At 46.1% G+C, this 12,368-nt stretch overlaps 1 pseudogene; it reads right to left on the bottom strand.

Moving 5' to 3' along the window:
• Positions 1-8,187: 8,187 nt before the first annotated feature.
• LOC129503418 (phosphatidylinositol N-acetylglucosaminyltransferase subunit P-like) lies at positions 8,188-9,283 on the bottom strand (annotated as a pseudogene).
• Positions 9,284-12,368: the final 3,085 nt, after the last annotated feature.

Raw genomic sequence — 12,368 nt, 5'->3', positions numbered from 1 at the left:
TTTGCATGGCGGCGGCCTCCTCTGCCTCCTGGAGACTCTTCTGTCGTGGCCTTCAAAGCAGAGAGGCAGATATCACAGGGTGGTTCTGGAGGAAGCCCGCACCCATTGGGGGTACCGTCTCCCACTTGGTCTTTTTTTTTTTTTTTAAGATTTTATTTATTTATTCATGAGGGACACACACACACACAGAGGGGGAGAGAGAGAGAGAGGCGCCCGACATGGGACTCCATCCCAGGTCTCTAGCATCATGCCCTGGGCTGAAGGCAGTGCTAAACCGCTAAGCCACCCAGGCTGCCCTCCCACTTGGTCTTTGTCCTGGGCAGGCGGGACATAGGGCCAGGGCTGTGTTTCACATAGAAAAGGAATAATAACTGGGGCGCCTGGGTGGTTCAGCGGTTGAGCATCTGCCTTTGGCTTGGGGTGTGATTCCCGGGTCCTGGGATCGAGTCCTGCATCCAGATCCCTGCAGGGAGCCTCCTTCTCCCTTTGCCTATGTCTCTGCGCCCCCCTCTGTCTCTCATGAATAAATAAATAAAATCTTAAAAAAAAAAAAAAAAGAAAAGGAATAACAACCAAGGGGAACCCTAGTCCCTTCCACTCTTTAGAAACCAGTTCCCTAAAAATGGTAATTTCCAGAGCTCAAGGCAGCACCTGACCAGGGGCAGCTCTGGATTCCATCCATGTGGTGTTAACTTACACACTAGCACACACATCACCCGAGACATATAACTCACCCCTAATTTACTGCTGTCTTTCTGTGTGCCCAGGGTCTTGTTCTTGTAGACAAATTTGGGGATCTAATAACAAAGTAAAGGAAGGATTCCTCAAGAGCAGGTGTAATCTGAGTCGGCCCCCTGGAGGATGAGGGCTTTGGAGAAAAGAGTATAAATAAAGGGCTGCCACCTAGCAGTTGGGTGGGAAGGGAGAGGAGGCCTTGGAAGAAAGTGAAAGGGAGAGTGAGCACATAAGACAGGACAAGAGGACGTGACTGTTCTTGCCCCTGAAGGGCACAGACCTGGGAAGTTATATTACTGGCTTTGCTTCCTGACTCACCTATGACTTGTCCTATCAGGGCCTTATGGAGTATAGCCCTGTGTTAAGTTCCTGCGTTGAAACAGAGCCAGAGCAGGCCATACCATGGATTTGTGTAACTGTGGGCTGAGTGGCTGGGTTCAGGAGAGAGCTCCCAATTCAAGCCTTTTGATGATACCAGCAGCCCCTATGCCAGTCTATGGGTGCCTCTCCTCTCCAAAGAGCAGAGTCTCCCTCCATCCCCCAAAATCCAGTCTGCTCAGCCAAGTCTTGGAATCCTGTTCAAAGGAGAAAGCCTGGGCCTTCTCCACAGTATGCAGAGGAGTGTAACAAAGGAGAGATCCATTTTTTACTAGTTATACCACTGCTTATCCATTAAAGTAAGATAAAAATACCTGTTCTCTTCCCGGCTCCCAGAGCGCCAATTCAAATGAATGAGGATGTAAAAGCTCATGGTAAGAAAATCTCTCCCTAGGTAGTTCCAGATGAAAGAACAGCTCTTTAGCACTTCTAGTGAGTTAGACCATGAGGCCTCTCCTTAGAGCCTGCGGGGTAATCTCTGCCTTTTTTTTTTTTCTTAAAGAGAGGAGCATAAAGCCTCAGAACAGTTGAATGACTTTCCTGAAGTCACACAGTAAATCACTCTTGAAGACTTGATCCTTTGTGGGGATCACAAATACATTTAAAAAATTTATTTATTTATTTATTTATTCGTTTATTAATTAATTAATTCATTCGAGACACACACACACACACACAGAGGCAGAGACACAGGCAGAGGGAGAACCAGGCTCCTTGCTGGGAGCCTGATGCAGGACTTGATCCAGGGACTCCAGGATCACTACCTGAGCCAAAGGCAGACACTCAACCCCTGAGCCACCCAGGCATCCACAAATATGTTTTAAGGATACTTGGTTTGCATTAGCTCTTTGAAGGCAAGACAGGTGGAAAGAACACTTTAAACCGGCACCTGTACAGATTGGTGAGAAAATACAATTTTAATAGAAAGAGGGGAAAAGCTCTCTACTCAAGTTCTCTTTGGCCGAGTCATTTTAGTTTTCTTGTGGGTCTCTCTCTGCCTTTCTTTCTCATTTTCTCCCTTTGCCTCGATGCTCCCCCTTCTTCCCTCCTGAACTGTCCAGTCAGCACTTTTGTCCCCAGGATACTTTGCTTTTTTTTTTTTTTTTTTTTTCCTGCCAGCCCTTTCCTGCCAGCTGCCAAGGCTCTACCCCTCCCAACTTCCTCAGTTGATCCTCTGCAGAAGCTGATAGCTTATCTCCACACAGCAACACGAAAGTGAGATAGTGGACTCAGAAGCCAGCAACCCAGAGCATCTTGGGAAGCAGCCTGCTAGTGTGAGCAGCCCTGTCCCCCACCCCTCAAGTGAACATCACCAGTAGATGCTTCCCTCCTCCCGCTCTGGTCTAGTCTGTGCTTCCAAAGTCAGATTAGGGCAGACAGGTTCTGGGTGGCAGTGGGAATGCACCGTGTCCCCTTGGCTTTCAGATGTCTAACTTCAAAGGGAATTCATATCTTGCTGGGTTTTTTTTCCCCCTCTGATGTGCTGTGCAACATCAGAAAAGTCACTTGGTCTCTCTGGGTTCCAGTTCCTGAAGGCAGGTAGGATCCAACCAGAGTAGGCCTTTATGTGTTTGACCCCAGGTTTAGAGCGCTGGCAGGTCCTGAGGAATGGAAAGTAATCGCCATTTCTAGTAACTTCTGGGGCATGCCCTCACACTTTTCCACTTCCTTTTTTCTCCACTCTGTGTGTACCCCAATGACCTGACATGGAAATTTTGTCTCAGGCAGGAATTCTCTCACCTGGAGTGCTCCCAGTTTCAATTCTGAGAAACCCCCAGGGTTGGAAGGACATTACTCACCAGTTCTTAATCTAATAAATATGCAACTTTTCCTCTGCTAGAAAAAGATTTTCCATTCCCACAGAGCAATAAAAAGCAAAGCAATTGCTTCTTTTATTGCCGCAGTCTAGGGCAGGAGTGTCCCCCGCCCCCCCGCAAAAAAAAACCCCACAGGAGATATTTAGTAATGTTTGGAGACATTTTGGATTGTCACAATGGGGAGAGGGTCGCTCCTGGCATCTCATGGGGGAGATGCCAGGCATGCTGCTAAGCATACTACGATGCACTGGACAGCCCCTGCATCAAAGAATTCTCTAGGCCAGCATATCAGCTGAGGTTGAGAAACATGGGCCCAAGTTATCATTAAGCAAGGGCTTTGGTAAAATTTTGGGGCTCAGAGAACATGGAAGTGGGAAGAATTTGTTCTCAGAAGCCTCCTGTAGAATGAGGAAATAGTGCCTCTGGGTTAGGAGGCATCCTGTCTGAGAGGAGAGACACAGTTCTTAAGCCTGTGCTTGGGGGATTTGTAGTCTAAAGAAAATCAGAGGAATATGATATATTAAACCAATATTTATTTATTTATTTTTAAACCGATATTTATATATTAAACTAATATTTATATATTAAACCAATGTTCATGTAACATGTATTTATTAAGCTCCTACTGTATGCCAGGTCCTATGTAAGGTCCAAAGGAGACTCTAAATGAGTTCCCAAGCTGTATGCTGGGAGAGAATTTCCCTTCTTTTTGGTCCTGTTCCCAGTCACCACTGTGGGCAAGTTTTGACCAATATACTTGGGAATGAGAAGGACGCTTTGGGGATGCCTGGGTGGCTCAGCGGTTGAGCGTCTGCCTTTGGCTTAAGGCTTGATCCTGGATTCCCGGGAGTGAGTCCCACATTGGGCTTCTTGCATGGAGCCTGCTTCTCTTCCCTCTGCCTGTGTCTCTGCCTCTCTTTCTGTGTCTCTCATGAATAAATAAATAAAATCTTACAAAAAAAAAGAATATTTAAGAAAAAAACAAGAGAGAAGGAACTTTGGAAGAAAGGCAGTGTAGAAAGGTTCTAGGAATCTGAGTAGTTATATTGGGTATACTTGGGAAATGCTTAGAAAAGTAGAAGCCAAACTCACGGGAAGAAACAAAGGCCTGGGTTCCAGTGGAAGAGTAGGTGAGCCTCTTGGGTCAGGGAGGCAGCCTCAGAGTGGAGAGGCTGCTGACAGGTGAGACCCGATCATTGCTTTTAGACTCGGGTGATTGAAATTCTCTGAGTTGCTGGTTGCCTGGCTGGTTCAGTTGGTGGAACATGCAACTCTTGATCTCAAGTTCTTGAGTTCTGGCCCCACATGGGGTGTAGAGATTATAGAGATTGCTTAAAAAGAAAAGTTATTTACTTATTTGTTTATTCATGAGAGACACACAGAGAGAGGCAGAGACATAGGCAGAGGGAGAAGCAGGCTCCATGCAGGGAGCCTGCTGCAGGACTCAATCCCAGGACCCCGGGATCACGACATGAGCCGAAGTCAGATGCTCAATCACTGAGCCACCCAGGTGTCCCAAAAATAAAATCTTTTTTTTAAAGATTTTTTATTTATATTTATGAGTGACACACACACACACACACACACAGAGGTAGAGACACAGGCAGAGGGGGAAGCAGGCTCCACACAGAGAGCCTGATGTGGGACTCGATCCCAGGACTCTGGGATCACGCCCTGGACCAAAGGCAGGTGCTAAACTGCTGAGCCACCCAGGGATGCCCAAAAACAAAATATTTAAGAAAAAAGAAATTCTTTGAGTTGTGTATGAGCTAACAGTATTTTACAAAGACATGCCTGCTTTGCAAGATGCCCTGGAGCTCACAGTAAGTATTATATGAATATGGTAGGAAGAGAGAAAGCCTAGCAAGCCCAGCGTAGCCTAGAGGTGCTCTGGGACAGATCCATCTTTACCCATCTTCTGCAATGAAATTCACTTGCCAAGGGTGAAGAAAAAGGAGGGATCCCAGAAAGTGGGAGTTCTCATCAGCACTGGCATGAATTGCAGTAGGCCAAACATTCAATTCTGAATTGTTCTGGCCAGGAACTTTGGAGATGTCAGCAGATTTCCTTTTCTCATGTAATAAATAAGATGCAGATGAAATAGTACTTTTTTTTCATTTTATTTTTTAAGTAATCTCTACACCCAACATGGGGCTTGAACTCACAATCCCGAGATCAAGAATTGCACAGTCCACTGACAGAGCCAGCCAGCTGCTCCACTATAAGACACATCATATGCATTAATTCAAGTAACATTTATTGAGCACTCGCAATGTGTAAAAATTACTTTAGGTACTCCAGGAATTACAAGGATGCATTTATTCATTATTCATTCGTTCACTAACAGTCATATATTGAAATTTTTAGAAAAGTTTAACCCAAATCTCCCAGGCCTGATTCTAAGATCTCACTCTTTTTCCACTACAAAAACAACTATAAGGTAAAGGGGAAAGAAATGTGTCATTGGAGGAGTCCAGAAAGGGAATAATTGATTAGCATGCCAATCTAGTGTGTCATCCAAAGATGACAGCTTTACTATTTTTTTTTTAAAAGATTGTATTTGTTTATTCATGAGACACACACAGAGAGAGAGGCAGAGACACAGGCAGAGGGAGAAGCAGGCTCCTTGCAAGGAGCCCGACACTGGACTCGATCCTGGGTCTCCAGTATCACGCCCTGAGTCAAAGGCAGATGCTTAACCGCTGAGCCACCCAGGGGTCCCTACAGCATTACTATTTTTCTTTGGGGTTTTTGGACCAGAAAGGGGAGCACTAGTCTAGATTTAACAGGGTTCACGGTCTGATGCAGATACGAAGCAGACTTTTCCCAGTCTTTCCACAGGACAATCTTTCGCCCCTTCCCTGTCTCACCCCACCACTTTCTAGCCACCTGTGCTGCTCTGCAGGGCTCTCAGCCCAGAGTAGAGGTCCGTCCAGGTGGAACCAAGTATTACAGAGGCAGAGATGGGGGAAGGACCGGCTCAGGCAAACCTTTGAAGCAGCCAAGGGGTGTCTTTCAGGCCCTGGGCTCTCCTTTATCTGCACAGGGCTGGGTCCGGAGACCTGAGATCTGGCCTCTGCTACTGACTTGCTGGGAGACGCTGGGAAAGGTGTTCTCCTTCTCTGGGCCTTGGTCTCACCTGCGTCACGAGGGGCTTGTTCTACCCGAATCCCACGGCTCCCCCTCTGGCACTGACCTTGTAGGAGCTGTGAACCTTTGGACCCCACGGCTCCACCGCCTTGCCAGGGCCCTCCTGCTCTCTTACACCTTCTCTTTCGGCAAAACTGTTTTGGAAGGATTCTGATAAGTCCATTAGCACAGAAGCACATTTTCTCCCAAAGATATTTGCATTGAATATTGGCATCCAGATGAGAGTGAACGAGGCTCTAACTTGGGATCTTTTTTGATTGGAAGAACAAGGGGCTTTTTGAGGAGGCAGGGTGGAGATGGCGGGTGGAGGGACTCACCCCAAGCTGCCAATTGGCAAGTTGGTGGCTCAGTCTTTGGGTGGAGATCTTGGCACATCTCTCCCGGTGTGGCACAGACGTGAACCCACCACGCCGCCTCTGCTTTTTCCAGGGACTCTGCAGGGGTCCTTGGCAGCCCTTCTGTCTCTGGAGAAGTGAGTTCCAGCTCAGATACCAATGAGGTCATCAAGATCCCCGGTCTGAGCTGGAATTTGGCAGGAGGGCTCAGGGGGCAGCTGTTTGTGGTTTCTCTTTTCCTCTGAAGGAAAGTCTGAGCAGATGATCTCCTAGGTGCTGCCTGTTTCCATGTGAGGCAGAAGCAGGATGTGGCTGCGGATCAGTGGAGTGGGAGGGGGCTTGGCAAGGAGAGTCTGGGGCGACACATAAGTGACATATTTGGTGAGATGAAAGATCCCAACTTCTTTCAGTAACTTCTTCAACTCTGCTTTTGTTCTTGGGAAACTCATTTCTTCCCTAATATTTATTCATGAGGATTTTTGTTTTTGGAGACTTTGGGGAGCAGCTGCTCTGGGTCTGAGGGAATTCACTCTGCTGTGAAGACAGCTTTTCATCTGCTCGGTGCAGCCAGAGCTCCTCAGCAAGAAACATCGGCTCCTTGGGGTGGAGGGGCCTCTAGGTCCAGAAGGATTAATGTGCAGTTGTGGAGAGCTCCCGACGTTCTCTGCTTTTGGCCAGGCAGCCCTGGGGCCTGGGGATAGGGCAGGGGCTGCTTCAGGAGCCCAGAGGAGGCCACGTGACAGGACAGGCATCCCTGCCTGGGGACCTCACAGAGCTCTTAGGCCAGCAAAGCACCGTAGGGGAGGCTCCAAGAGCTGGGAGTTCCAGACAGGTTTCTTCTTTCAGAGGCTCATGTCTAACAGGAGAACCCAGAGACTTCTACCCACCAGAACACAAATTCCATGTCACATGGAAAGAAGTACCCAATGGGGAGGGCCAGGCTGGTTCAGTCACACAGATGGGAGAGAGGACTCGAAAAAGACTTGCACAGCGTGATTTTGATTGGGGGAGTCAGGAATTCTAGAATGTCAACCTTGGTAGGGATTTTAAGTTCTGGTCTAATCCTCTGATTTTCCAGATGGAGAAATTATGGGAAATGACTTGTCTAAAGTCTGCACCGAAGATGAGATTCAAATATAGACTTTCTGGACTTAGTCCAGTGCTCTTTCCTCTACATTTGATCTCTAAATGTCTCTTTTTTCCCAACATTTTAGGGCTTTTTGTGTCCTCAAAACTATGATTTCTCAAATAGCTCCTTCTAGTGCACTCCCTTTTCGGTCTGGGTTCCTACTCATCCCCTCACTTCACTGGTTCACTGCTTTCTTTCTTTTGTTAATGATGATTAACATAAGCATCTTATTTATTCTGCCCATTAGTAACTAATATTTGAGAATGTTTCTAATATTAATGGAACTTAATCTAAGAAGTTCAACTTACTTTTTCTTACATTTCAGTATTGGGTGTTGGCAAGAGAGAGAGAGTCAAAATAATTATGGTCAAAATTATTTGGTCAAAAATTATAGTAAATGCTTGGGATTAGTCTATATACCACTCAGTTTTTGGGGGGCACCTGGGTGGCTCGGTGATTGAGCATCTGCCTTTGCTTGGGTCATGATCCCAGGATCCTGGGATCAAGTTCTGCATCGGGCTCCCTGAAGGGAGCCTGCTTCTCTTTGCCTATGTCTCTGCCTCTCTCTCTGGGTCTCTCATGAATAAATAAATAAATAAATAAATAAATAAATAAATAAATAAATAAAATCTTTTTTAAAAATTTAGTTTTTGGCATAAAGCTCTCTGGCTGCAAGAAAGAACATTTGGTTTGCTTCACTAATAGGAATATCTCAATGCTGGAATGGCCTTGATATTTTGTTTTCTTTTATATAATTTTTTTTTTTTTTGGCTGTGGGTCTTTAGCATAGTTATCTGTGATTGTGTTAATGGCATTGAGAGGAGAGGTACTCCTGATGTTTATTCCAAATAGGAGTCTGTAACCTATTACTATGGTCATGAGGAGGTAGGCAGGCAATACAACTGCTCGATATTTTTGAGTCCAATAGGTTAAGCCTAAGGAGTTTAGCCAAGATTCAGGAATAAAAGCCCACACAAGATCTAGTATGAAGCCAAATTGGGAGCTTTAGAAAAGAACAAAGCCATCAATTGCTCTTTCTGGCAAGGGCAAAGGTAAACTTTCCAACATTTTCCCCATGGCTTTAGACAATCTTGACCCTTGAAGCTCCCACTCAGGCCCCTGCCGACAGCTTGGCTACCTCAGCACCCTTTCTGTTTTACAGCCTGCCTGTGTAAACTCAGCTCTGTCACAAGCCTCTGCAATGCTCGAGGGGTGAGAGTGCAATGCTCCAAGTTCCAAGGGAATGGGAGAGTCCTGGGCAGAGGCATCAATCTTCTTTCTAGAAGATGTAGGGAGATAAGGACAGTCCTTAGGTCTTCCTGAGGCTCTGGACCAGTTACCCTACTGTCCACTGTTGGACCTTCAACCTGACACCTAGTCCCATGCTCCAGGGCTTTTAGCTGCTCCAACTACCTGGTTGCCTTCTTTCCCCTTCCCACCTCATCCCATTCAAGGACCAGAACTCTCTTCCCCCCTAATGTCTACCCCAGCATGGGGCTAGAACTCACTACTCTGAGATCAAGAGTCACGGCTCTACTTACTGAGCCAGCCAGGCACCCCAAGGACCTGAACTTTTGATTAATGAATTAGTTAATTATGAATTTTATTTATTTGTTTAGTGAGAGAGAGAGTGTGTGAGCAGCGTAGGGAGGGGCAGAGGGAGAGGATCTTTTTTTAAAATTTTTATTTATTTATTGAGACACACACACATACAGAGAGAGAGAGAGAGAGAGAGAGAGAGGCAGAGACACAGGCAGAGGGAGAAGCAGGCTCCATGCAGGGAGCCCGACGTGGGACTTGATCCCGGGTCTCCAGGATCACACCCCAGGCTGCAGGTGGCACTAAACCGCTGCACCACAGGGGCTGCCCAGAGAGAGAGGATCTTAAGCAGGCTCCATCCTGAGCACAGAGCCTGATGTAGGGCTTAATCTTACAATCCTGAGATCATGACCTGAGCCAAAATCAAAAGTCGGATGCTTAACCTACTGAGCCAGCCAGGTGCCCCAACCCATACTTTTAAAAGTGTTTGTGGGGGCGCCTGGGTGGCTCAGTTGGTTAAGCATCTGCCTTCTGCTCAGGTCACGATCCTGGGGTCCTGGAATTGAGCCTGACATTGTTGGACTCTGCTCAGTAAGGAGCCTGCTTCTCCCTTTCCTCCCCCTTCATGCTCTCTCTCTCGCTATCTCTGTCACTCCCTCTCTTTCCAATAAAATAAATAAATCTTTTGGGATCCCTGGGTGGCGCAGGGCGCGATCCTGGAGACCCGGGATCGAATCCCACATCGGGCTCCCGGTGCATGGAGCCTGCTTCTCCCTCTGCCTGTGTCTCTCTCTCTCTCTCTCTCTCTCTCTCTCTCTCTGTGACTATCATAAATAAATAAAAAAATAAATCTTTTAAAAAAAACATTTGTGATTGAGCACTTGGGCATTTGAATGAATCCTTCTCATTCCACATTCATGACTGGCTCTGCTTCTTTTTCTCAAACCATGAATGCACCCATGTCATTCCAAATTCTAAAAAATGCTGAGGATTTGTGGATATTTGCACTAACTGGGGAAAAATGGGAGATAATAGTAATTGAGACCAGAGGCAGGGTAAAGTATAGAAAATAGATGTGAATCAAGCCAGCTGGCAAGGCTCTTCTGCTGCCTTGCTGTGCGGTCTTTTTTTTTTTCCCCCCAAAGATTTTACTTATTTATTCATGAGAGACACAGAGGCACAGACACAGGCAGAGGGAGAGGCAGGCTCCATTCCATGTAGGGAGCCTGACGTGGGACTCAATCCCAGGTCTCCAGGACCACACCATGGGATGAAGGCAGCACTAAACCGCTGAGTCACCTGTGCTGCCCTGCTGTGTGGTCTTGGGCAAAGCCTTTAACATCTCTGTCCCTTTGTGTTTTATTTATCAGATAAGGATAATACTGCCTGACTTACTGATCTTCAAGATATGTTAAAGATCAAGTAGGGGAGCAGATTTAAACATTTTCTTAATTTAAAAGAAGATTGAAAAAAAGAATATTGTACCTAAATAGCATCACTGTTAGGATTTCCCCCCAAATCTCATTTTATATATATATAAATACATATTTTAAAAATTACCCATTTCTACCAGTGTCCTTCCTCTGAGGTATATTGGAAAGCAGCTAACTGCTAAACTGAATCTGAATTTCATATCTTTTAATATCGCTGTTGTCCGGGGAGAGGGGGCTCATGAGCAGTGCCATCCTGGGTCAGAGGAAACAGAGGACCTGCATAATCCAGAAAAGACTAAACAACCTCATGTTGACTGTGCAGAAAAACCAAGGGTTCCAAGCAGTAGGAACAGGTTCTGGGCTCACCCTTCTCATCCTAGCAACCCTCACCCACCTGGATGTTGTTAAGGTTGAGTTCGGATTGGGTTTGATTTGTAATTAGGGTCTAGGCTAGGATTAGGGTTAGGGTTTCAATTAGGTTTAGATTCTGAGTTTGGATGTAGGTTTAGGTTAGAGGTAGGTGTGGGAAGTTAGGTTTAAAGCTATGTTTAGGGCAGCCCAGGTGGCTCAGCGGTTTAGTGCCACCTTCAGCTCAGGGCGTGATCCTGGAGACCCGGGATCAAGTCCTCCGTTGGGCTTCCTGCGTGGAGCCTGCTTCTCTCTCTCTGTCTCTCATGAATAAATAAATTAAAAAAAAAAGTTATTATTTAAAGTTAGGGTCAGGGGTTCCTAGGTGGCTCAGTCAGTTAAGCATATGCCTTCTGCTCAAGTCATGATCCCTGGGTCCTGGGATCCAGCCCTGCATCGACCTCCCTGCTCAGCAGAAAACCTGCTTTTCCCTCTCCCCTCCTGCTTGTGTTTTCTCTGTGTCAAATAATAAAATCTTAAAAAATATATTTTATTAATTTACTGATGAGAGACACACACAGAGAGGCAGACACACAGCAGAGGGAGAAGCAGGCTCTCTGTGGGGATCCCAACACAAGACTCCATCCCAGGACCATGGGATCATGACCTAAGCCAAAGTCAGACACTCAACCACTGAGCCACCCAGGTGTTCCATCAGTAAAATCTAAAAAAAAAAAAAGTTAGGGTCAGTATTAGTTATGGTTATTATAATGGAGTTATAGTTATTATAATGGAGAATTAGGGTTAGGTTAAGGTTAGAGCAATGTTTCTCAGCCCTGGCACTACTGACATTTAAAGCTGGATAATTCCATCCTTGGGGCCACCCTGTGCTTTTTTAGGATGTTTAGTAGCAACCCTGGCCACTACCCCCTAGATTCTAATACTATCCTCTCCCACCTCTATTGTAGGAACCCCAAAATGTCTCTAGACATTGTCAGATGTTTCCTTGGGCCCGGGGGTGGGAGTGTGTTGCTGGTGGTGGTGGGAATCACCCCTGGCCAAGAGCCACAGAGTTAATATAAGGATTAGGGTTAATGTTAGGATTATGGTGTGGCACCAGGCTATTTTAGATGCTGAGATGGGTTTGTATTTAGAATTAGTTTACAGTTAGGGTTAGGAACTTGTTTATTTTTTTATTTTATTTTTAAAAATTATTTATTTATTCATGAGAGACACAGAGAAAGAGAGAGAGAGAGAGAGAGAGAGAGAGAGAGAGAGGCAGAGACACAGGCAGAGGGAGAAGCAGGCTCCGTGCAGGAAGCCCGTGGGACTCCATCCAGGGACTCCAGGATCATGCCCTGGACTGAAGGTAGGCGCTAAATCGCTGAGGGATCCCAGGGATCCCTAGGAACTTGTTTAGATGTAGGGTCAGGAGTAAGGTCAAGGCTCGGGTTCAGGTTTGAGTTTGTGCATCAGTTTTCTTTTTTTTTTAAGATTTTATTCA

The sequence above is a fragment of the Nyctereutes procyonoides genome, unplaced genomic scaffold (assembly GCF_905146905.1).
Source record: "Nyctereutes procyonoides isolate TBG_1078 unplaced genomic scaffold, NYPRO_anot_genome, whole genome shotgun sequence".
NCBI lineage: Eukaryota > Metazoa > Chordata > Mammalia > Carnivora > Canidae > Nyctereutes > Nyctereutes procyonoides.
The sequence above is the reverse complement of the archived record's forward strand: the minus strand, read 5'-3'. Positions and strand labels throughout refer to the sequence as shown.